Source organism: Leptonychotes weddellii, chromosome 3, assembly GCF_054177405.1.
Source record: "Leptonychotes weddellii isolate Sample4059 chromosome 3, ASM5417740v2, whole genome shotgun sequence".
In the NCBI taxonomy this organism is placed as follows: domain Eukaryota; kingdom Metazoa; phylum Chordata; class Mammalia; order Carnivora; family Phocidae; genus Leptonychotes; species Leptonychotes weddellii.
In genome coordinates, this window is record NC_138371.1 from 35,298,522 (window position 1) to 35,325,539 (window position 27,018).

At 38.0% G+C, this 27,018-nt stretch overlaps 1 protein-coding gene across 13 annotated transcripts in view; it reads left to right on the forward strand.

The window, feature by feature from the left end:
• Window positions 1-27,018, forward strand: part of HECW2 (HECT, C2 and WW domain containing E3 ubiquitin protein ligase 2) — a 358,619-nt gene that overhangs the window by 176,557 nt on the left and 155,044 nt on the right. For 2 of the 13 annotated variants that reach the window (XM_081813949.1, XM_031038280.2), the window contains exon 1: window positions 21,513-22,081. The exons of the other annotated variants lie outside the window; for them this stretch is intronic. The gene's annotated coding sequence lies outside the window, so the exon portion shown is untranslated. Of the gene's footprint in view, window positions 1-21,512; window positions 22,082-27,018 lie in introns of those variants that run through there. 13 annotated transcript variants of the gene reach the window in all.

Consider the following 27,018-nt stretch of genomic DNA (forward strand, 5'->3'; position numbering starts at 1 on the left):
TTAGGATCCTCAGTGAATAACATTTGTGCCTATAATGTTGCTGTCACTGAGTAGTCCTGCTTTCATTGTCTGAGCCTATGAGAAAAGACAAAAGGTAGGTTTAATACGTAAGTAATGTTCTTGTGCCAAGAAAGGGCCCAAACCAAGGATTTCACAGTAGTTTTGATAGTGAAAAATGAGCAGAACTGAGTTATCATCTAGCATCATGCATTGGTTTCATAATTAACTCAAAAAAACCTTTGCTGTTAGTAGTCAGTTTTGTAAAATCTCCTTATAGTTCCACCAAAACACCAGTATCAATTGCAGTAAATGAGCATTGTTAATTAGAATTTTATTTATTTTTCAGTTTTGCTTGTAATTAATGCATTTTTTGTCTTATGTATTTGTTTAGTACTATTGGTATTCAGTTATGTATTTGTGTGTATACAATATTATGGTAAAAATGACTTATTTATATGAGGGACTCTGCCAGAATTTTTTTCCCCTTTATAGAAAGGATCCGTTCATTAGTCAAATTCAAAAAACACTGTCTGGGAAGGAGATGGTCTTGGCCCTGCTTGAAAAGAGACTCAGAACACAGAAGGTCAAGGAGATTTTTCCCCTTTTCTAACTTGCAGTGCTGGGGTGCCCAGCTTATCAGCCGACATAATCAGTGCTGTACCTTGAGATCATGACCTGAGCTGAAATCAATCAGTGCTGTACAAAGCGGATTCAGACAGGCAATCTGTTTCTTTATATTGCTCTCAATTCCTCTGTTCCTTTTGCATCTTCATATGTCCTCTTCTCTCACCTTGCTGCTCCTCAAGCATTTTCTAGCAAGCTTCTGCATTAGGGTCTTTGCACATTGGTTTTCTGTGCCTGGAACGCAGAGGTTAACTCCTCAAACTTTACTCAAGTCTTCGCTCCAGTGTCGCCTTCTGAAGGAAGCCTGTTTTGCTTTCCTATTCTTGAGACCCTTTACCTGCTCTACTGTTTTTCCCCAAACACTTATCACTTTCCGTTACACTCTATCATTTACTTATTATGTGTTTTATTTATTGTCTATCTCCCCCTTCCTTCTTCTGCTAGAATGTAAGCTCCATAAGGGCAGGAGTTTTTTTATTTGTTTAGTTCACTATTATATCCCAAGGGCTTAGAATTATTCCTGGCACAAAGCAGGCACTCCATAAATAACTGTTGAATAGATTTGTCATTTTACTTTCTTCTTAGTTCACTTCATAAATTTATATTATATTTATATATATAATATATAATAATAAATAAATATAATTATATATTTATATAATTTATATTATGTTATATAAATTATCATAAATTTATATTATATATGTATTATGTTTCTTGTTTCTAAACAGTTTGAAGGACGGGGGTGGAGGTGGCACATTTGTATATATTAGTAGGAGGAAGTTCAGGATACCTAGCTCTGCACTGTCCTGACATTTTATTACATTAAATGAGGCATTTTCCACTAAATGAAACATACTCAGTAGATATTTATAAACTTCCAATCTGGTTAGTTTCCTTTGGACTATTTGGAATAAGTAATTAAGAAAACAGAACTCATCTGCTATAGCAGTTATAATCCAGGTAAGTCACAATCCAATAGAATACTTTGCAGTAGTTTTGTACTTGACTGTTTGAAGAGCACTTGGGCAAAAATTTCTTTGTATGTTTTTTTCGACAACCTTGACTGGGCTGAGAGGTATTTTCAGTTCCTTCACTGAAGTTGCAGAGAAGTTAAAGAACTAGCCCCAGATCACGAAAATGATCTTCTAAGACCTGAAACCTAGGTCTTTGGAGTCCTACCTAGGGGAGCAGAATGCTTTTTATAGCCCAGTTATGGCATCAGATTATAGGGCAATTAATGGAGAGGGATGATTAAGGATGCAGGATCTCAGGAAGGCATCTTAGAGGATGAAACATTAATTTCTTTCTACTGAGATCATATTAAAAGATGCTTTAATATTCCCATTTTCATTGGTCTATTGAATACTTTCCATTAAGTAACTCTAGCTTTTATATTCTGATTAAGTAAATGAGCCGTTATTTGTAAGGCAGAGAAGGCTTTTACATCTTAATGAGATTACATTGTGATTTACTGCATATGGGATACAGAAACCTTCAACAGGTGACTCAGGAGATTTATTGTTAATGTCATGAAATTATTGAGAAATGCAGAGAAGAATAAAGTAGATTAAACAGGTATTTAGAACAAATGATTAATATTTTATAAAGCATACAAAAATTAATCAACTGGCAGTTTAGTTTAGGTTTTGTTGTTATTTATTTATTTATTTAAGATTTATTTATTTATTTTAGTGGGGAGGGGCAGAGGGAAAGGGAGAGAAATCCTTAAGCAGATTCCCTGCTGAGTGCGGAGCGAGACACGGGGCTCAATCCCAGGACCCTGATCGGGATCATGACCTGAGCTGAAATCAGGAGTTGGACACTCAATTGACTAAGCCACCCAGGTGCCCCTGTTGGGTTTTTTTTTTTTTTTTTTTTAAATCTTACTCAGGATATTGTAATGAAGAACTGTGAAAAGTGCTAGGGAGAGAATTGTAAGTGTTGTTTTCATCATTTCATTATGTAAATACTCATAAATTTGTGTTCTCTTGTTTGTTTTCCCATAACCCTAATAAGTAACTTCACATTCTGTGATTTTTCCTGCCACCTTGTGATTTTTTTTTTTCTTCTTTTTCTTTAATGTAGCCATTGCTTCCTCTGGCCTGTGAGACTTGGGACCAAACCTGAATCATTTTTGTGTCCCCAGGATCCAGCATGTATTTGGCCCATGGAAGGGGCTCAACGCATGTTCACTGTCAAGTGAATGAGTAAGCGTAACAAGCAGTCCTTCAGTTTGGGAGATCTAGATTTCATTTCTTTTTGGTTTTGCACAGATGGAAGAATTAGGAGATAGAATATCTGACTCTAGAGTGGAGCAGACACTAAGCCAGTTGCTGTATACACACTACCTCATCTGATCCTCAACAACCCGAGGATGTTGTATGATTTCCATCCTCGTCTTAAAGATGAGGAATGAATGTAGGGCACAGACTTGCCCAAAGTCACATAGTAAACAGGTAATAGAACAGGATTTGCATACAGGGAATATATTTAACCACTGTACTATGTTGCTTTACCTTTTTGCTATGAAGCAGAAGAGAATATAGTTTCCGTGTTCACTTATTAAAGATTTGCAATGAGGGGCACCTGGCTGGCTCCGTCAGAGGAGCATGCATCTCTTGATCACGGGTTTGTGAGTTCGAGCCCCACGTTGGGTGTAGAGATTACTAAAAAAAAAATAAATAAAAACTAAAAAAAAAATAAATAAAAACTAAAAAAAAAAAAGATTTGCAATGAATGGTATATATACAGTGTGAAAGTTCGCCACTGAATGATTTAGTTTTATTGGTTGAAATGTTCCCCTTCCAATTTACACCTACCTCTGTCTAGCTTTCAGCTTCAATATTTGACTGTCACTGTCCCCACTAAGGTCATTAGGGACCTCATCACTGCTAAATGTGATGGACATTTTTAGGCTTTATCCTCTAATCTTTCAGAATTTGTTGCTGTTGATCTCAGTTTCCTTCTTGAAAATGTATATATATTTTTGGCTTTACATCAGACCATTTTCTCCTAATTACCTGCATACATTTATTTCTACTTTGTCCTCTGCTTTCTTTTCTTCCACTTTAAATACTGGCATTCTCCAGGTTTTTATCCTAGGTCATTTTCTTCTAATTTTTCTCTTGGCACATTCTGAGCAAGCCATCCATCCCCATGGCTTCAGCTAATACCCACAGGGTTAAATCTCCAATTTTAATTATTTCTGGGTGCCATAATTGTATTTCCAGTGTTGACTTGACAACTACACCTGGATGAGCCCCATACTCCTCAGTCTCATTATAACCCAAACCAAACTTGACCATACCCTCCATCCTGTAACTAACTCACCTCTTCTTTTCTTTAATGTTGCTGGTGGCAGTTACCCACATGGAGATTTGAGACTTATTCTTAAAGTTTCTTCATCACTTCTACCCAACTGGCCTGGTCAATTCACCTCTTCAACATCTATTTCTACCCTCACTGCCTCTGCTTTTATTCAGATACTTGTCATCTATTCTCTAACTTTGGAGCACACTCCTGACTGATGTTTTGCTGCAATCTTTTCCTGCTGCAGTTCATCCTCTGTATTCTCACTACAATTATTTGTCTTATAAAATACAGTTTTATCCCTGATTATGAAAATTAAGCTCAGTGAAAAACATGGAAAATACAGGGAATAGAAATAATAAAATTAAAATTACTCAGAGTCCTACTACCATCTCCAGTATAATTTTTACCAATATTGAAACCAATACATTTTTTATAGTACAGCCTGATCAGCTCAGCTACCCCTGTTTAAAACCTTCAGTGTGAAGCAAGATGGAAGCGCAGTTTCCACTGGAATCAGTTGCTGTAGATATTTTTTTTAAAGGCAGGTTATTTATAAATAATGCAGGCAAATTAAGGCATCTTTTGCTATCAGATGGAGAACACAATCCTTCATCACCTTGTACAGACTCTCACTCCCTTCTTTTTGGGGTTCATAAACTTTGTCTTGACTACAGTGATTTGCAAAATTTGAAAATGTCTCTAGTTTCTAATTTTATTTAAAAATAGTTATGTTAAAAACTGAGGGTTGCTGGAGGGGATGTGGGTGGGGGGATGGGCTAAATGGGTGATGGGTATTAAAGAGGGCACTTGTTGGGATGAGCACTCGATGTTATATGTAAGTGATGAATCACTAAATTCTACTCCTGGAAACAGTACTGCACTGTATGTTAACTAATTTGAATTTAAATAAAAATAGTTGTGTTAAAATAATTTTAAAATTATTTTATTATTATTAAGCTGAGTAATATTCCATTGTACATATAGCTACATCTTCTTTATCCATTCATCAGTTGATGGATATTTGAGCTGTTTCTATAATTTGGCTATTGTAGATAAAGCTGCTATAAACATATTTGAATAACCATGTAACAAAGGTCTTTATTTTTTTTATTTTTTTTAAAGATTTTATTTATTTATTTGAGAGAGAGAATGAGATAGAGAGAGCATGAGAGGGGGGAGGGTCAGAGGGAGAAGCAGACTCCCTGCTGAGCAGGGAGCCCGATGCAGGACTCGATCCCGGGACTCTAGGATCATGACCTGAGCCGAAGGCAGTCGCTTAACCAACTGAGCCACCCAGGCGCCCAACAAAGGTCTCTATTAGTTTAAATGATATAGTCACATAGATCAAAACTTTTTTTAAATGAAAAAAGGTATAGATTGAAAAGTCTCCCTTCAACCTCTCCTGCATTTCCAGATTTCTCCCTTTCCCTTCAACAAGTAACAATACGTATTACTTTCAGGCTTATCCTTTCAGATTTTCCACATACATGTGGATGGATGTATATTCTGTGTGTGTGTGTGTGTGTGTATACATACATACAAACAAGTGCAAATATATACGTATTTTTAAATTCTCGTCGATTTTCTGTAAAAAGCAAAATATGTATATTCTTCTATACCTTGATTGTTTCAATTAATGTATTTTTTTAGATTTTTCCATGTCAGTATGTAGAAAGAGCCTATTCTTTCTCTATTGAATGATCTTGGCACCCTTATTGAAAATCAATTGACCATAAATGTATGGGTTTATTTCTGTACTTTCAATTCTATTCCGTTGTTCTGTACATCTATCCCGATATCAGTACCCACACTGTTTTGATTATTGTAGCTTTGTAGTAAGTTTTTCAATCAGGAAATGTGTACCTTCCCACTTCTTTTTTTTAAAAGATTGTTTTGGCTATTTGGGTCCCCTTGCAATTTCATATAAACTTGAAAATCAGCTTTTACATTTCTGAAAAAAAAAAAAGCCCATTGGAATTCTGATAGTGATTGCATCGAAATCTGTAGATTGTTTTGGGTAGTACTGACATCTTAAAAATCTTAAATGTTCAATTCATGAATATAAGACGTCTTTCCATTTACTTAGGTCATCTTTAATTTCTTTAAACAATATTTAGTAGATTTCTGTGTACAAGTCTTTCTACTTGGTTAAATTTATTCCTGGATATTTTATTCTTTTAGATGCTGTTGTAAGTGGAATTGCTTTCTTAATTCCCCGTTTGGATATTTATTGCTGGTGTATAGAAATACACCTGATTTTTGAGTCTTGAGCTTGCATCCTACAACTTTGATGAATTCATTTATTAGTTCTAATAGTTTTTTTGTGGATTCTTTAGGATTTTCTTTTTCTTCTTCTTTTTTTTTAAGATTTATTTATTTACTTTAGAGAGAGAGAGCACCTGAGTGGGAGGAGAGGCAGAGGGACAGGGAGAGAAGCAGACTTCCTGCTGAGCGCAGAGCCAGGTGCGGGGCTCAATTCCACAATCCTGAGATCATGACCTGAGCCAAACTCAAGAGTCTGACACTCAACCAACGGAGCCACCCAGGTGCCCCTCTTTAGGATTTTCTATATAAGATTGTGTCAACTATATACAGACAATTTTACTTCTTTTTAAATTTGAATAAATTTTATTTCCCTTTCTTGCCTCATTGATCTAGCTAGAATTTTCAGTACAGTGTTGTAGAAGAGTCAAAAGCAGACATCTCTGTATCATTCCTGGTCTTAGGGTGAAGGTTCTCAGTCTTTAACCATTAAGTATGATGTTAGCTGTGGGTTTTTCTTTTTTCTTTAAGTTTTTATGTAAATTCCAGTTAGTTAACATATAGTGTAATATTAGTTTCAGGTGTACAATATAGTGATTCAACACTTCCATACATCACCCAGTGCTCATCAAAACAAGTGCCCTTTTTAATCCCCATCACCTATTTAACCCAACCCCATGACCTCCCCTCTGTTAATCGTCAGTTTGTTTTCTATAGTTAAGACTCTCTTTCTTGGTTTGCCTCTCTCTCTCTTTTTTCCCCCTATGTTTTTGTTTTATTTCTTAAATTCCACATATGAGTGAAATCTTACGGTATTTGTCTTTCACTGACTGACTTATTTCACTTAGCATAATCCTCTCTAGCTCCATCCATGTTTTTGCAAATGGCAAGATTTCATTCTTTTTATGGCTGAGTAATATTCCATTGCACATATATGCTACATCTTCTTTATCCATTCATCAGTTGATGGATATTTGAGCTGTTTCTATAATTTGGCTATTGTAGATAAAGCTGCTATAAACATTGGGGTGCATGTACCCCTTTTAATTCATGTTTTTGTATTCTTTGAGTAAATACCTAGTAGTGCAATTGCTGGATCCTAGGGTAGTTCTATTTTTAACATTTTGAGGAACCTCCATACTGTTTTCCACAGTAACTGCACCAGTTTGCATTCTCACCAACAGTGTAAGAGGGTTCCCCATGCGCCACATCCTCACCAATACCTGTTGTTTTTTGTGTTGTTGATTTTAGCTATTCTGACAGGTGTGAGGTGATAGATATCTCATTGTAGTTTTGATTTGTATTTTCCAAAAAATGAATAATCCAATTAAAAAATGAGCAGAAAACATGAATAGATGTTTTTCCAAAGAAGACATACAGATGGCCAGCAGACACATGAAAAGATGCTCAACATCACTCATCATCAGATTTTTCTTTTTGATGAGTGGCTATGTATATTTTAATATCATTATGAACTCATGTGTTTAAAAAATTTTGTATTTATTTTAATGAATTACATGGTTTTTTAAATACCAAACTGTACCATTTAGGCCAATGGAAAAACTATATAAGGAGGTATTTTTTTTAAAATTTATTAGAGAGAGAGAGAGTGAGAGAGAGAGCGCAAGAGGGGGTAGGGTTAGAGGGAGAAGCAGACTCCCCGCCGAGCAGGGAGCCCGATGTGGGACTTGATCCCGGGACTCTGGGATCATGACCTGAGCCAAAGGCAGTCGCTTAACCAACTGAGCCACCCAGGTGCCCATAAGGAGGTATTTTAAGAGCAGTTTTATATTTTATCCCTGATATCTCCACACTGAATCATCATTTTCTTCAGGTAACCATTTGTGGTGGCTTTTTCTTTATCATCTCCATGTTTGTTTGTTTTTCATAAATAAAAGCAAATGTGTGTGTGTGTGTGTGTGTGTAGCATATTATATCACTACGTATACTATTTTGGCCCTGTACAATGGCAGTTTAAATGACTTGGCCAAGTTGACAAAAAGATGACATAGCAATGTCCAGATGTAAACTCAGCAATCTGACTCCTGAGCTTAGGCTCTTAATGGCCTGCTGTGCTTCTGGCAGTCCCATTGACTCACAACCCAATAAAGACCCAAAAGGAGGCTTTTGTGACTTTGCTACTCTCAGAGTAATGAGTGAAAAAGTAATCTGAACACAGTATTAGCAATGGAACTTGGTTTTAAAATAATTGTAAAAATGCTGTGTGAGAATGCATCAGAGTACACTTGTACCAAAAAAAGAGAGACAAGCTTCTTGGTTTTCTTTCCTTTTTCCTTTTCTGTATTTCAATAGTTTAGTTGATCCACATTTTCTACTTTTGATTTAGGAATATTGATTTAATCTGCTGGCAAGAAATGGGGAGAAAAGCTTATTCTAAACCCTTTCAGTATAATATTTGTTATTGCATGATCATTTTGTAGAACGGAAGCTTTGCCTCATTCATGCATTAATTGTTTTGAGGCGATTTCAGGAAAATCTGCAGTCTGCACGCAGGTAAATTTTAATACTTTAGATTAAGACTACTAGTCTTTATAGCAGAAAGTCTTAAGCAGATGAAGAATTAAAAGGAACCGTAATATAATTTGCCTTTTAGCTTATATTTGAAACTCTTTTTGTCTCTCTTCAGGAGTTGTAGAATTTACTCATTGTTTATCACTAAAAGTCTAAGCTACTTTTCCTTGGCACTAACTAGGATGTAGTTTCAACTAACTTGGTTTCTTTTTGATTTAGAGATTAATGTTAAAACTTCCTTGGCCTACCAATGAAATTTGAGCATCATCAGCGTAGTCTTTATAGAGTTTGTAATTCTTTTGTTTTTTTTCCCCTAAAGAATGAAAAATTATTTTATGTTTTGTTATCAGATTCTTTTTTTTTTTTTTTACTTCTCACATAACGAGGTTACTTAGATGTGGCTTATGTCTGTTCCACTCTTAGTATGTCTTCAAATTTTTGTTTTAGCAGTTGCTCCTGAATATGTAAATTTGGATACCAGTAGGTTATGAAGTGCTTCACTCTTACGATGTTTAAGACAGCTTGTGGGAAATAAAAACTAAGATAGAGAATCAGTTCTTATTTATTTAATCAAAAACATGTATCGGATATTTTCCAAAATTGGATGATTGTTAGCAGTATGAAGATTAATAAAGTATGGTTATTATCCTCAAAGAATATAGACTGATATTGGGAATTAGATATGACAGTGTTTCCAAGTGGACCAGATTTTTTTTTAAGATTTTATTTATTTATTTATTTATTTAGAGAGAGAGACAGAGCATGTGAGAGCGGGGTTGGGGGTGGGGGAGGGCAAAGGGAGAGGGAGAGAGAATTCCAGGCAGACTCCTAACCCAGTGGTGAGCCCCATGTGGGGCTCCATCCCATGACCCTGAGATCATGACCCTGAGAACATGACCCAAGAGGAAATCGAGTTGGGGGCTTAACCCAGGTGTCCCCAAACCAAATTTTTTAAAATTGAAGTAAGAGGGGGGCGCCTGGGTGGCTCAGTCGTTAAGTGTCTGCCTTCGGCTCAGGTCATGATCCCGGGGTCCTGGGATCGAGTCCCACATCGGGCTCCCTGCTTGGCGGGAGGCCTGCTTCTCCCTCTCCCACTCCCCCTGCTTGTGTTCCTGCTCTCACTATCTCTCTCTCTGTCAAATAAATAAATAAAATCTTTAAAAAAAAAAAACTGAAGTAAGAGGACAAGATTTTAAAAAGAGCATATGTGAAAGTACTTTGCATAGTAGCCGATGTATAAAGACACAGGAAGGGTATTTTTGCTTTTTTAAAATTGAGGTATAATTGACATACTAATTTTATATTTGTGTTTGATTTATACTGATGTCATAAACCCATTTAGAACAGGTCTCTTTGGGTTGATGACTATAAGAGTACTTGAAGTTTTGAATATAATTTTAAACTCAATTAGATTCAAACTACTTTTCATGTGACACCTTTTGATTCAAATTTTTTTCTTACTGTTCCTTTATTAAATGTGTCTTGAATCTATGTTTTGTCCCCCAGAGGTGTCGTTATGATGAATGATACTTGTGATTTTCAGCATCTTGAGACGTGGGTTATTGATAATATGTGGTTAGCTACAAGGTCACATTTTGGCAGCTCCATTTGACAAATAAAAACTTCCTTTGAGTTTGAATACTTTAATACAAGCAATATTTTCCCATGTCAGAATAGTTTATTATTAAATATAGATTAGAAAGGAGAATACAGGGCATATAGAAAGATAAGAGAGAGATGCCAAACTGAGTTTTTTTTTTCTGTATTACTGTTTCTATATTTTTCTGTCACATGAAGCCAGATTGAAGCCTCTCTTTTCTTATTATTAAAGTAGGACAAGTTCATTAGAGACAAATTAGAAAATATGGAACAATATAAGAAACGCTTAGGTTTTCCTGCCAAGCAGTAATTACTATAAACATTTTAGTGTGTTCCTTTTACAACTTTATTTTCATAAATATTTTGTGTGTTTTGAAAAAAATTTTTTGAGTATAGTTGACACACAATGTTTACATTAGTCTCAGGTGTACATCATAGTGATTCAACTTCTCTAGATGTCCTAGCTATGCACAGAACAAGTGTAGCTACCATCTGTCACCATACAGTGCTGTTACAGTATCATTGACTATATTCCCTGCACTGTGCTTTTTATTCCCATGACTTACTCAGTCCACAACTGGAAGCCTGTATGTATGTCTTCACTCATTTTGCCCAGCAACTCATCCCCTTCCCTCTAACAACCATTAATTTGTTCTCTGTATTTATAGGTCTGATTCTGCTTTTTTGTGTTTGCTTATTCACTTGTTTTGTTTTTTAGATTCCACATGTGAGAGAAATCATGTGGTATTCATCTTTCTCAGTCTGACTTATTTGACTTAGCATAATACCCTCTAGGTCCATCCATGTTGTGACAGATGGCAAGATCTCATCCTTTTTATGTGTAATGTGTAATGGCTGTGTAATGTGTGTGTGTGTGTGTGTGTGTGTACCCACATCTTCCTTACCCGTTCATCTATCAGGGGACACTTAGATTGCTTCCATATCTTAGCTATTGTAAATAATGTTACAATAAACATAGGGGTACATATATCTTTTTTAATTAGTGTCTTCATTTTCTTTGGGTAGATATCCAGTAGTGGAATTATTGGATCATATGGTATTTCTATTTTTAATTTTTTGAGGCACCTCCATACTGTGTTCTGCAAAAACTGTTAAAATATCTATACTACCCAAAGCTATCTACAGATCCCTATCAAAATACCAACAACATTTTTCACAGAATTAGAACAAATAATCCTAAAATTTATATAGAACCACAAAAGATCCCAAATAGCCAAAGCAGCCTTGAGAAAGAAAAACAAAACTGTAGGTATCACAATTCCAGATTTCAAGATATATTACAAAGCTATAGTAATCAAAACATTATGGTACTGGCACAAAAATAGACACACAGGTCAACGGAACAGAATAGAGAGTGCAGAAATAAACCCATGCTTATATGGTAAATTAATTTATGACAAAGAAGGCAAGAATATACAATGGGGAAAAGTCAGTCTCTTCAATAAATGATGTTGGGAAAATTGGACAGCTACATGCAAAAGAATGAAACTGGACCACTTTCTAACACCATATGCAAAAATAAGCTCAAATGGACTAAAGACCTAAATGTGAGATCTGAAACCATGAAAATCCTAGAAGAGAGCACAGGCAGTAATTTTTCTGACATCAGCTGTAGCAACATTTTTCTAGATATGTCTCTTAAGGCAAGGGAAACAAAAGCAAAAATAAACTATTGGGACTTCATCAAACTGAAAAACTTTTGCACAGTGAAGGAAACCATCAACAAAACAAAAAGGCAACCTACTGAATGGGAAAAGATGTTTGCAGATGATATATCCATTAAGGAGCTAATATCCAAAATATATAAAGAATTTCATACAACAACACCATAAAACAAAACAATTTGATTAAAAAATGGGCAGAAGATCTGAATAGACTTTTTTTTTCAAAGAAGACATACAGATGGCCAACAAACACATGAAAAGATGCTCAGCATCACTCATCATCAGGGAAATACAAATTAAAACCACAATGAGAGATCACCATACAGCTGTCAGAATGGCAAAAATCAAAAAGACAAAAAACAATAAGTGTTGACGAAGACATGGAGAAAAAGGAAGCTTTGTGTTGGTGGAAATATTTCTTTTTAAAGATTTTATTTAAAGATTATTTATTTATTTATTTATTTGACAGAGAAAGAGCGAGAGCAGGAACACAAGCAGGGGGAGTGGGAGGGAGAAGCAGGCTTCCCACAGAGCAGGGAGCCCGATGCGGGGCTCGATCCCAGGACCCTGGGACCATGACCTGGGCCGAAGGCAGACGCTTAACGACTGAGCCACCCAGGCGCCCCTTAAAGATTTTATTTATTTATTTGAGACAGAGAGAATGAGAGAGAGAGAGCACATGAGAGGGGGGAGGGTCAGAGGGAGAAGCAGGCTCCCCGCCGAGCAGGGAGCCCGATGCGGGACTCGATCCAGGGACTCCAGGATCATGACCTGAGCCGAAGGCAGTTGCTTAACCAACTGAGCCACCCAGGTGCCCTATATGTATTTTTAAACCCTATTAAGCTCATATTGTGCATATGGTCTACAGTATGGTTTTTCACTTATTATATCATGAACATTGTCCATGTCATTAAAAATTATTTGGGGACATTGTGTGATGGCAACATAATATTCTTTAATATGGCTGGCTAGTGCCATAATGTACCTATACATTTATTTTTGGATACTTACATAGTTTCTGATTTTTACAGATCATGACACAATGATCACTGAATTTATATAATCTTAGGTGGCACATATTACTAGAACAGGTGTCTTATTTTGCTTATTAAGCCATGGAAGATAATTTTTTTTTCATGTGTAAAATAATCCTTACTTTTCTGGTGTTTCTGTTTTTTTTTTTCCCCCTTGTACTATTATCCTTTACTGAAGAGTTTTTAAATTTAAAAAACAATAGTTTTTAAAAATTTTATTGAGATGTTTATTTATAAACTCTAAAACAGATTAGAAGGTAAAATTATAATTCCTGATGACAGCAATTTGTGATGGAAATGCTTACAGACCCTTAAATATAGCTTGGTAGGAAAGGGCGGGAGTGAAACGAGTTGTTACAGTTTGTTCCAGGAAAGGCATTTTGGATGAATGCCACCTACTTTTACAAAGATGTCTTGTGATTTTAGTTTTATCTGCTTTCACTTAACCTTTCCCAAAGTGATTGCTGAAACAAATGTATGTAGTACAATAAAAGACATTAACATAACTCTTTTTCTCTGAAGATGTTATTTGAATTTTAGTGAAAGTATTGAATCTGTGCCCAGTTTAATCATGCCAAATACCCTAGATCAGGGAGACTCCGGGGGTCAGTTCATCCAGCCAGCTGCCTTCCTGGTGGCAGTATCTACTTAGTGTCAGTATTTGTTGCAAAAATAAAATTCTAAAAACTTCTCCAGGTATTTCAATGATGTAGAGTCTTCTCTGTTGAGAATAACAGCACTAATATCTGAGAATTTATTGACTATTAGTCAATACTTTTTTGCCAGGCACTGTCTACTTACCGTATGTAGCTTTCCAGTCCTCTCAAAATTGTGCTGGTCATGCATTGGTATTGTCCCCATTTTATAGATGGACTAAAGTTTAGGAAGGTTGATCATTTGGCAAAGTCACACAGCTAATAGCTGTCTATTTGGGCTGCAGAACCAGTGCTATTCTATACTGTACTTACAAGCTATTAGAGAGTTAGTGACTGACTAAATGTCCTAAATTCTATTAAAGCATGTTAAGAAAACATAATGAATAAATTTAGTATATGACTTAACTTATACCTTTTAAACATTACAGAACGAACTTACATATTTAAAGGTTGACTTTATCCTCTTTAAAAAGGGGACACAATTATTTAGGGAAAAAAATCCTCCTTGTTCATTCTTCCTGCCTAGAGATCTTGGCAAGTAGGAGCACAGTTGCTATTATTGTGACTTTGTCTGTTGTGTGTACAGATACACGCTGCCAGAGTCTCTGCCCCACACCTTTTATAAACACCATATTTAACTTGGAGGAGAAAAAGTTATTCTTGGCAACACTCACATGGCAAAAGTAGCAATTGCAGGGGCCACCAAGGAGTACACTGACTTGAGCTGGAATTGTGGGAATATGTCTAGAATTGAACTTTATTGCTGTCTCTAATGCAAGTCTCAATAAAGGAGAGAATTATTATTCGGTTTACCAGGAAGCAGGAAAGCTGCAAAATGAGATCTGTATCCCATGTACTTAAAAGTATAATGTATTGAGACTTTGTGCTTATTATTACTGGTGTCATTGCCAAATATGAAAATCATTAGATAGCTAATAAGGACCTAATACTAGGATGACCAAAGCAGTTTAAAGACCTACTTTCTGAGAGCAGCCTGCAACAATGGATTCATGTGAGCAAAGACTCAGGGATGGGATATCGATATGATGATGTTCTTCACGGAGTCCTCAAATGTTAAAATCCAAGGGTCTGTTTGAAATTTGAGAGACATACATTTATAAGTGCAATGTGCTGTTCTATGCATTGAAAGTAGTTTTTTAGGAAATTTTACTAAAGTGTTATTTTAAGAGGTGGTACAAGCTAAAAAGAAAAATTGACAGATTCACAAAAGTGTGTAGATTCATATATTGCTGACAGATTCAGAGTGAGCTAGTATGAGAAGTTAAGGATGTTCTTGCAGACATTCGTTCAATAAATTCTTTCTGGCTGCTAGCCTTTGAGATGGTATCACAGAAAGCCGTATGTATCCAATCCTGGGCTCCCTGGATGGAGCAAGACCATTTAGAGCCCTCAATGCTTCTCAGATTCCCTGTGGTTGTTCAGTTCCATCATAGACACTGATCTTTTGTGAAATAGAATAAAAATAAACTTAGAAAAATGAAATAAAGAAAAATGAAATGAAATAAAAACAAGATCTATAAAATATAAGTCCACATTTTCATTATTATTATTATTGAACAGACTTAAAATTACTCTGGCAAATTTCTGTAAAAGTTTCTAAAGGCTCTGGGGTGCCTGGGTGGCTCAGATGGTTAAGCGTCTGCCTTCGGCTCAGGTCATGATCCCGGGGTCCTGGGATCGAGCCCCGCATTGGGCTCCCTGCTTAGTGGGGAGTCTGCTTCTCCCTTTCCCTCTGCTGTTCCCCCTGCTTGTGCTCTCTCTCTCTCTGTCAAAAATAAATAAAATCTTAAAAAAAAAAAGTTTCTAAAGGCTCATGTTCAGTTTCTGTCCTTAGATCATTAACAGTAAGTTCATGGCCCAGTGCTTATCCATAGCCTATATTTTGAGGAGTACTATTCTAGATTTATGTACAAACAAAAACTTTTTTTCTCATGTTAGCATCCCTTTCTGTCTTCGTTTTTTTCTGCACTTGCTTGTCTTCCTGTTATACTCACTTTTTTCTTCTTTTAAAATGGATTGATCATAATCATCATGAGAGCTGTTAGGGTAGGGTACAAAGATGCATGTCTATTTTTTATTGTCTAATAAAACACATTTGCAAAATCACATGTGACATTCACATATACACGTATGTTAATGTATGGTCTAATTAGATTTTGAGACTGTAGACAAGTATCTCTTAATGTGGAGTTCTAGTACCAGCTATATCAGAATTCTTCTGGGGTTTGGGAATCTGTGTGATTATTTGATTCTACATCATGCACTATGGTGGTAAATGATAAATCCTGAAAATGTGGGGCACCTGGGTGGCTCAGTTGTTAAGCGTCTGCCTTTGGCTCAGGTCATGATCCCAGGGTCCTGGGATTGAGCCCTGCATCAGGCTCCCCGCTCCTCGGGAAGCCTGCTTTCTCTCTCCCACTCCCCCTGCTTGTGTTCCCTCTTTCGCTGTGTCTCTCTCTGTCAAATAAATAAAATCTTTTAAAAAAAAAATCCTGAAAATGTTCCCTGTGTGGATATAGTAGAGTCTCTACATATGTGCTTTTAGCAGAGAATCTTCAGGATATATTATTGAGTTCATTGCTTTCTTAGTCATGTGCATAGCATAGCTGGAAAAAGGTAGTGTTCTCATTTTACAGACAGAAACAACATACGAATACAAATAAAATAATTTTATATCCTTCCTTATTGGGATTTTATTTTCAGAGTGTTACATGCCTAAAATCTATTCTTACATTCACCCTGCTTTACAATATAATTTTATTTGGAATAATAAATAGCATAGCTGCAGAACCCATTAGCCACGTAATTAAACAGTTGTTATGAATTCAATGAGTGAGGTGGGATTATACATAAACCACCTTAATATTTCATTAACAGTACATTAACATAGGGTTAATACAAAATTCATCAGTAAGTAAAAATAGAATATTCTTAGATATCTATACAAAATTCACCCATAAGGAGAAATACATCCTTCAAGCTTCCAGGTACGGGTCAGTCAAATAAAGGAGATGCTGTTATAGCTGGTTCTTTAATCCTGTTGTGGAAATTACTGAAAGGAATAAAACCACATTTATTCTTATTTGTATATACCTTTCATGTGTTTGGCACATTACATCTGCTTGTGTATATCAGTCTGTTAGAAAAATGAGGGTCATTTATTCTTGTTTATGAAAGCAGTGGATCACAGTCCTGGTATTTTGCTTGAGTGGACATCGATAAAGGGATTTTTCTTATCCACCTAAGATGAGAAAATCAGTCTTTTGGGGACATTACTATCTTCCAAAGCATAATGATAATTTCCCAGATAAAACTACAAAACCCTAAGAAAATATGCCCATACTTATTCTTTTTTTTTTTTAAGATTTTATTTATTTATTCATGAGAGACAGAGAGAGAGAGAGAAGCAGAGGGAGAAGCAGGCTCCCCGCCTAGCAGGGAGCCCGATGCGGAACTCGATCCCAGGACCCTGGGATCATGACCTGAGCCGAAGGCAGACGCTTAACCATCTCAGCCACCCAGGCGCCTGCCCATACTTACTCTTATTGAACTCAGAATTCTTCAGAAATGTTGCTGTTGTGAAACTGAGCAGGCTTCTGGAAAATCTTCCTCTGCACCTTTGAGCCTTGTGATTGTGTGCCCTGCATCAAGTCACCAGACCTCCCCAAGCTCACTTCCCTTATCTTAGGGATAATAGCTCCTCTCAGAATTGCTGGGAGAATTCTATCAGTGAATGATTCTAAAATGTCAAGCATAGGTCTTGTCACTTGATAAAAGGTAGTTAATTATTTTGGGGGGAAGTTGTATAATAGTGGGCAATGTGTGGATAAGCTTTGATGTCATGCAGCCCCTCGATTTGAAATTCAGCTAGTTTTTTGCCCTGGGATTTAGCTATGTGTGAGCAAGTTATTCAGCCTCTCTGTCCCTCAGTTTTCTTAGGGATTGTCATGATTAGCCCAGAAGGTTACTCTGAGGATTGAATGAGGGAGTGTGTATACACACTCATAGTGCCTGGCATGTGGTAAGTGCGTAATAGGTAACAGATAATAGCCTTTATTATTTGTATTTAATTTGATTACCTGCCAGTTTCTAAGCTAAACTTTAAAAAACCGTGTGTTTCCTGTGCATGTGTCAACTGATTTTTATTTGAAGTTCAAGGGATCTTTTAGCAGCTGTCTCATTTTTGAACGGAGTTTCAAACGTTTTCTGATTTATACACAAAATGATGTGTATTTCCATTGGAAGATTTGGGGCATCTGAAAACAAAGCCATGAGGAGACAAGCATTCATCTGGCTGTTGAATGAACACAATGTCAGAAGAAAAAGCCTCCAGTAAAAGTTGCAGCAGACAGGCAGACACTTGCTACGGGACCTAAATAATGCGTATGAGTGATGTCAGACTCGGAGACATGCAAAATTGCATAAACACAGAGGAAATTCATAATGGGCTTTTCAGGAAAAAGGTCATACCTTCCTGATGTGCTAACCTTGATTCTGTTTTGTGTTTTTCATGCCCACATAAAGATAGATGGAAGAGACGCTGCTGAATTTTTCCATTGCCAATTTGTATCATCATCTAAGAATTGTGTCTTTGCTCTTCTTTGCTTTACTCTTTTTTTGGGGGGGGAGCTTATTCGTTCTTTTTTTAATTTTTCATTTAAGTACAGTTGGTACACGATGTTATATTAGTTTTAGGTGTACACCATAGTGGTTCAACTTCTCTATACATTATGCTGTGCTCACAAGTGTAGCTGCCATCTGTCACCATATGGTCCTATTCCAGTATCACCGACTATATTCCCTATGCTCTGCCTTTTATTCCCATGACTTACTCATTCTGTGAGCTTTTGGGAATAAACTACTTTAGTTAAGTGATGTCTTTAATGTTCTGTGATTAATACATTCAACATCCACAAAGCATAGTTTCACCCACGAGCATCCTTGTTAGATCAGTAACTTTGAATGTTGACAGTTGTGATACCAGTTAGCTTTCAGGAGAAGATCTTGTGGAGAAGAGATAAAGGGACAATTTCCATTCCCTTATTCTTAAGTTTCCCTTTCTCTCCCTCTACACTGATGCTTAAAATTTCTAGTCTTTCCTCTTTCACTGGCCTCATCTCTCCTTTAACCCTCTGTGCTCTAGTCACACTAGTCTTCCTTTAGTCCTTGAAAGCTCCTTCCCACCCTAGGGCCTCTGTACAGCTCCTCTATCTGGAATGTTCTCTCTTTTCTCTTCCTCCCCTCCTTACCCATCCTTCAGAGCTTAGTTCCCACATTAATTCCTTGAGGGAGATTTCTCTTACTTTCTGGTCTGGGTCATGTCAGCAACTCCCCCATTCTCTTAAGACCTCTTTTTCCTTTGTAGCATGTATCATAATAGTAACCAAAGAATTCATTTTGTATTTGTTATTTAGTGTTTCTCCCTCTCTCTAAAATAGAAGCTCTGCAAGAAAAAGCAGGGGCTGTGTTTGTCTTGTTCAGAACTATCTCCCAATGCCTGGCACCATATGCTATTGTAGCGAGTGAAAATGTTAAGATGTTATATGTATGCAAATTTGGTATTGATGTGCTTCCCATTTTATTTGTTCTTGTTGATTTTTGAGGTCTTTCTTCACACAGAGATGTGGTTTGGAGAAAGGAATAGCATATATAAATTTCGAGGTCTGACACTATGCTCTTCTGGCTCTACCTTCTCAATGCAGTAGTCTACTGTGATTGAAGAAGTCCTGGCTGAACTCCCTTGTTTAAGAAAGACCATCTCTATGAAAAGGTACACATATGTGATGGCCTTAAGTCTAAGCTCCAACATCATCTAACCTCGCTTGATCCACTTTATTTTTTTTTTTTAAGATTTTATTTATTTATTTGACAGAAAGAGAGCACAAGCAGGGGGAGCAGCAGAGGGAGAGGGAGAAGCAGGCTCCCCGCTGAGCAGGGATTCCCGACGTGGGGCTCTATCCCAGCACCCTGGGATCATGACCTGAGCCAAAGGCAGCCGCTTAACCAACTGAGCCACCCAGGTGCCCCTCGCTTGATCCACTTTATAAGTGTCTTGATCAACTTGGAAATCTAGGTCTCTTATGACAATGGTGTGTGCTGTGGGGACATAGGTTTCCTTTACATAGGACAATAGCCTGTTTGACACATGTGAACATCGGTGACACATAGATGGACCAGAACCTAGAGTTCAGTTGAAGTGGCCTATCTGGCAAATGTTACAATATTTGGAAGGTAAAGAATCGTGGTGTGGGAATCCAGAGTGGTGGGAGCATCAGATGAGCTTCTCTTCAGCCCTGTGGAGAATTTTTGTTCCATAACTAGGAAGTAAGCAAGCATTCAAGATTATACACTTTTGACTGGAGATGAAAACAGAGATGCTGACGTTGTTGGGAAGTCTGTCGTTCATAAGCTATAGCCACCTTTGATACCAATAAAAGGAAATGAATTCATCCTTTCTAGACTTCTTTTTCCTAACCTCCTTTTGGTGGCTGAGTTGAATTTGTGAGGTGACTGCCATTTTCCAGAGAGTTATCTGAGAAAGGCAGCATATCATAAAAGAGCTCGGGCTTGGGTGCCATTCAGATCCAACCCTGAAATCCTGGCTGTTTGTTATCACTTCCTTTCTGTGAGCCTCGGCTTCCTCATCTGTAACGTAGGCCTAATAACATTATCGACCTCAGCCTTAGAGCACAGTGCCGTTCATTAGACTATTTCAAAAGCATCTATGATGTGTCCCTGGTATATTGTGGGCATTTTGTACATGCTTGTTCTTATTGTTGTTTGCTAGCACACACCCAAGAATCTACCCAATGTCAGCATCTTGGTTTGTTCTAAGCTTGGGCAGAGTTTACACATCAGAAGAGGCCTGGTGGTGATTCTGAGTGCCAGGCTTGCTGTGTCCCCATAGTCTATTGTAGAACCAGCCTCAAGCTCCATGGCCCCTGGAAGCTTTATGACAAACAATGTCGGGATTAAGGAAACGGTAGAGAGAAAATTGCATCCACTAAATGTGGCACAGAATTTAAATCCGGTCTGTCTCACTTCACAACAAAATAGTGACTAATGAGGATATTTTATCTTGCTTTCCTGGAAGTTTGCTGGAAAGATATGGACTTGCAGCCTTTGATTGCATTCACCTATTCAACCAACACTTAATAATTGTGACAGCCGCCCTGGGTAGGCCAGCTTCAGGAGGCCCCATTTCCATTAAATAACAATGCATCTCATCTGGAAATTCTTCCACTACAACCTCTTCCTTGGATAAGACAAGAGCACAGCTAGATTGAGGTTTTGCATCCATTTTTGCATTAAAAATGATATCTGAGGGACGCCTGGGTGACTCAGTAGGTTGGGCGTCTGCCTTTGGCTCAGGTCATGATCCCAGGGTCCTGGGATCAAGTCCTGCACCAGGCTCCCTGCTCAGTGGGGAGTCTGCCTCTCCCTCTGCCTGCCGCTTCCCCTGCTTGTGCGCTCTCTCTCTCTCTCAAATAAATAAATAAAATCTTAAAAAAAGTGACATTTGAGAATAACTTCAGGGTTGCTAACCACAGTTTTGGATTTTCATTAAAGCTAGATAATGTTTCAAAAAGTTTTAGTTGATTTTTACAGTTTGAACTCACAAGTCCACAAATTTCATTCTGGATTAGTTAGAATGCTGTAAGCCTCTTTCAATACCCTAAATGAATGCTATATCTGATTAATCATAGTAGTAAATTAGAGTTTCCTGATAATGACCACTCTATTCTTAGTAAATCAGACAGAAAACTCCCTTCTCTGTGATAACAGTCAGTTTGTTGACACTCACTCTGTATGAGTGTGTGTGTGTGTGTGTGTGTACACATAGCTCATTCTTTGGCATTTTCCCAATGGAAAAAAGCAAAGGAAGGAAGCGAGGGGAGGATGGGGCGATTGCATCCTGTACCCTTTACAGGGTGTGGCCACGACTGCTTCAGCCTAAGGGACACTAATAGGCTGTGTTTTTTCATTTAGGATGCCTGACAGTCTTGAGGAAAAGTGGGAGTGGCTCTCAGTGTTTTCTTAGCTGGACAGGAGTCTCCTGGTAGAGGTCTGCTCAAATCCCACTTAGGATTTCATGTCTAGAACTTTGGGAAAGAGGAGGAGAAGCATCAGTGAGGTGGACCCGCAGAGCTCTCAAAGCCACATTAGGACTCCAGACCCGCCCGACTGCAGTTCTGGACTCTTCTATGAATGAAATTGCCAAGTGGGTAGGCCAGGTATATGATTTTAAGGAGAATGGAACGTGTTTCTTCTTGCTGCTTCCTAAATCTGGTTTGAAATGATGATGAATTCAACCCTGACAAAGGCAGAGAGAAACTCTTTGGGATTATATGAGGTAAGAAATTAGAAAGTTCTGTGAAATGAGTTCTACCTTCACCTGATTTCTGAGTTCAACTATTTGGGATTTACAGTTCTGTCTGCCCTTCTCTTTGAAACATTCTTAAACGTGGTCCCCTTCCAGCTTGATTAGGACAGTCATTAACAAACTGTGTGGTGTGCTTATCACATTTAATCATTTGGCAACTTGACATCCATCAGTGCTGGGATTAAAACATTTAAAACTTTTACAAAAAAAGGGCACCTGGGTGGCTCAGTCAGTTAAGCATCTGCCTTTGGCTCAGGTCAAGATCCCAGGGTCCTGGGATAGAGTCCTGCATCAGGCTCCCTGCTTAGAGGGGAGTCTGCTTCTCCCTCTCCCTCTACCCCTCCCCCCACTCATGTTCTCTCTCATTTGTTCTGCTCTCTCTCTCTCTGTCAAATGAATAAATAAATAAATAAAAATCTTTAAAAAAATTTAAAACTTTTACAAATAAAGATGTAGTATTTTTGCTGAATTTCTAGAGCCCCCTGGTTTCAAAGGAAGTACTTTACTGTGATGTTAGGTACAGGTCCTACCTACAGTAATGTTTCTTAAAATGTCATTTGATTGAGTCTAAATAGATTTTATGACAGGTTATATGCCCCTGGATAATAATGTGTTTTTTTGGTCAGATTTTAAAGCTCTTCTCTCATGAATGAGATGTTAACGCCGATTTATTTGTAATGTAATGTTTATATGGACAAGTATTCATAGACATTCACATTTTAGAAACTGTTGATTTAACAGCAATCTTACAACAAAGCTTTAATTTGAGAATAAAATAATGTTTTTGTTAAGATTTTCTTGTGGCAGTTGTAGTAAACTGACCCAGCTTTCTGTAGAGCTTTGAAATCTGTTCTAGTTGTTTAAAAGACAGGATGAATCCAGGGCAAAATTTCAGCTCTATCCTAGTCCTTTTTCAATGAAAAAATTTACTTTTTGGCTACACAGTGCCAATCAGTGGTCCTCAAGGTGGGTGAGGCTGTTATTTATTTATTTATTTATTTATTGTCATATAGCACGCACCTGGCGTTTGGTGCTCGAGAGCGAAGGATGCTACCGTTGCTACAATGTATCGGACCCAGTAGTGCCCTCATTTGGAAACATAGATAAATACCTAGTTTAATGAAAAGTAAGTTGATGGTTTAGTAAGGATTCAGGTGAGCAGTCTAACCTCTGGGAAAGTGGTTCATCTTCCGATCAAGCCATTATGGGGAGGGGCCCATGGAGAGTAGGCACATCTGCAAAATTTTTCTTTAGGATTAGTAGCAACGAATGTTCCAGAAAGATCGCTCTCACATACTTCCAAATGATATTTTCAGACTGAGTTTGGATTAGCTCCAATAAGTATTTGGTTACTTCAATGAGGGTAACCTCCTTCTTTATATCAAGTTAGCTATTATAGTTCCTGATCCTTATTGTATGAGCTCACTAAGATCAAAGATGTGATTTACCCCTAATCGAAGGGTGCTTTTGTGCTGAACTTTATATTTTATAATGGTTGTACATTTCTCAGAATCTGCAGCTATTAGGTTCACGTAAAAGTAACATCCTTGAAAGATCTGGAGGTTGCTTTTAAACTTCACTTAGTATTAAAAGGATTATCTTCGAGTGAGAGCTTAGTATATGTATGGTATTAAAAAAATCATTAGAAGAGAGAAAGAGGGATAGATATATAATCAAAACCTCGTTGTCATTCCTGGCAACTTTTTAACACACATAGTGCCACAAGAGAGATTTCCCAGTTAAACACGGTATTCACAATCCAAGTTTCATTATGTAGGGAGATGAAGGTATCTCTGCTCATTCTTTGTTAAGCTGAGCTTAAAGGTCATTGACAGAATTTTAGGCTTTGAGTGACCTTCCACTCAAGAACTGTGCAGATTGATCTACTCTGTGTGAGAGACTGTGTTCTGTGTGTAATAGCATAATGTGCTATCATTGTACGTATGGACTGCACTTCTGTCTGCTCATTTGGCATCCAGATTAAGAAAGAAAGCAGCCTCTAAAAACATAAATTAGCATGCTTTTGTTTTAACTTATATATATTTATGAGAAATTAGAATAAAATGAATTTATTTAAAAGAAATTTAAAAAGTAAAAGCTAAGGAAATGAGATTGAGGAACTGTGCTTTTGGGTATTAAAAGAAAAACATAATTTTCTTAGAAAGAAGGAGGAAATGGATTAAAAATTTTTTAAACCCCACGCACGTAGCCTCCTAATATGTGCTAGGTTCATGTACTGTACCCAATACTCCTCACAGCTTTCTGAGCTAGGTGCTGTTATCATTTTGTAGATTAGAGAAATGGAGTCTATGCAGTTTTAAGACTTGCACAAGGTTATGGATCCAGTAAATGAGACAGATGGAATTTAAATTCAGGTCTGCCCTTTCTTAAAGTTCTGGGATCTTACCATCATCTAATAGCTGCTGCCTGGCAACATCATTTTCAAGCGGTGTATTACTCTCTTAGTACCTGTAATAAATGGTTTGTGCCTAAAAACATAAAGCATACTTCTGTTGGTGAATAGAAGGCCCATGTGGATTAAAGGCAGTGATATATTAAATATGTTGCATTAAAAGTTTTATCGAGTTACTAAGTGATGGAGAATCTGAGCTTTTCTGTTTTGACTGATTAAGGTTGGGTGTGGGAAAGTTGGACTTTCAGGAGTTGTTTGGATAAAGAGAGGGACAGGAAGAGCATGGTGGGCTTAGAGAGTGAAATTCAGGCTGGTGGTTGGACTTGGAGAGAGCTTAGAGGTGGATGAGTCACCTCGCAGGGTCGTTGGACTGGAGAGTCTGGAATTGATTCACAGCCTTTTGCACTAAGGCTGGCTATTTATAGCTGCCGCAGCTCCGTCTGCACAGGAAAGATGGAGACGGGGGGAGGGGGTCATGTTTAGGTTATGGCTCCAGTGCTTGGTGCTGGGCCTGGGCGTGAAGCATCGTGGACTGTCCTCTTGTCCTTTGACAGTCCACTCTGCACACGGCAGCCAGAGGATTTTTTTAGAAATGTGGATCATGTTACTTCCCTGCTTTAAGTCTTCCAGTGACCTTCCATCATCCTCAGCATGGAATCCAAACTTCACAGTGGTCTAGATAGAAGGTGTGGTATAGCATTAAGGAGCATGGTCTCTGGGCTCCCTCTGCACATACTAGTTTTGGGATCTTGGACAGATTTTCTAACTTCTCTGTGCCTTAGTTCCCATCACTAAGAATCTGATAGTGGTGCCTACCTCAAAGGATTGTTAGAGGTGTCAATGAATTGATAAAGACAGAACAATAGAACAGTGCCTGACTTATAAGCCATCTCTGAACTGCTCTTTACTATCTGGTATTCTGGGCCATGACTGAAACTCTTAGGAGGTATTTGCCAAAATGAGTTCAAGTGTTGCTTCTCACCGATCTATTGGTGGTTAATTGAGTAGCTTGGGATCAAGCATTTTACATAGGAATTTGCTTAGCAGCGCATCCTGCCTCTGCTGGATGTACGGCTGGAGGTGTGAATGTTCAGGAGGCACCCTCAGGGGGGCTGCTTAGGACGTGGCTACAAGTCACTCAGTGTGGATCTAGTGAAAGACTGCCCATTCTCCAGGTTGGGCTCCACCACTCCTGGTTAATGGCTTGCCACCGAGGAGATAACCATAAGACATCTCTCTCATCCTGGGGGGTGCATGGCCTTGGATCAGCACGTGTGTGCCCACTCCATCCTGCAGGTGCAGCGATGCACACGCCTTCCCAGGCACACGTATCCCAGGGCCAGACCCTGCCGACTGGCCATCAGCTCTTGCTTTTGCTGTTGTTGCTGTTGCTTTTTTTTGTCCTGTGATGTGCTGTGCCTTCTTCTCCCATCTCTGGCACATTACAATCAGCAGTTCTTTCCGGTATCTACAGGAAAATAGCTATTCAAGTGAGAACCAAGCCACAGTCATTAGTGGGTACATCTCAGCTGGTGTTGTGGTATCAGGATCGTAATCTCTAGTATATGTGCTGGCGAAGCGAGCACAGGATCGTAATCTCTAGGAACATCTCGCACTCAGTCTTTTTTACAACCAGAGGGAGCGTTGGTGTCGGGAATTGGGCATCTAGGGAGATTAGGTTAAAATTAATGTCATGTTTGCAAACTCATGAGGAAGGTTGTTAATGAATTCTCATAGCACTTCATAAGATCGGTATTCTGTGTGGTGCAGTCCGTGGTAAAGACTCACTCTTCCCTCGCAATGTAGTTCAGATCCCAAAGTCATTGAGTTTCCCTGTCCCATTGTAGCAGGATTCCATAACCTGCCTGGCACATACTTGTAGAAAATTTGCAAAAATTTTTAGAAAATTTGTTAAAAACAGTCACACAGTCCCTGTGAAGTTGTGCTCTTTGCCCAGGTCTACAATGATACTTTTGATTCAAATTATAGTTTAGTATATTGTTCTCCAAATCCCAAATGCCAGGGCATCTAATTTTCCAGAATAAACCAGGCCCCTGTATGATCCAATCTCAGGACATAGTTATATTCAATTTGTATCCAAAAAGTAATTTAAAACAACTTAGATGTTTATGCCATTTGTGAGAAAATGTGGGGAGGGATTACTTTGAAGCAAAAGAAAATTTGCAGGCATCATTTTTCATCTCTCTGTTACAGTCTGTCACACGGCATCTTTCTCAAAAAATTCCTCATCTTTTCTTAACTCCCCTGGGTTGATTGATAGAAGAGTGAAGGTTTTTTTTTTTTTTTTTAAAGATTTTATTTATTTATTTGAGAGAGAGAATGAGATAGAGAGAGAGAGCATGAGACGGGGGAGGGTCAGAGGGAGAAGCAGACTCCCTGCCGAGCAGGGAACCCGATGCGGGACTCGATCCAGGGACTCCAGGATCATGACCTGAGCCGAAGGCAGTCGCTTAACCAACTGAGCCACCCAGGC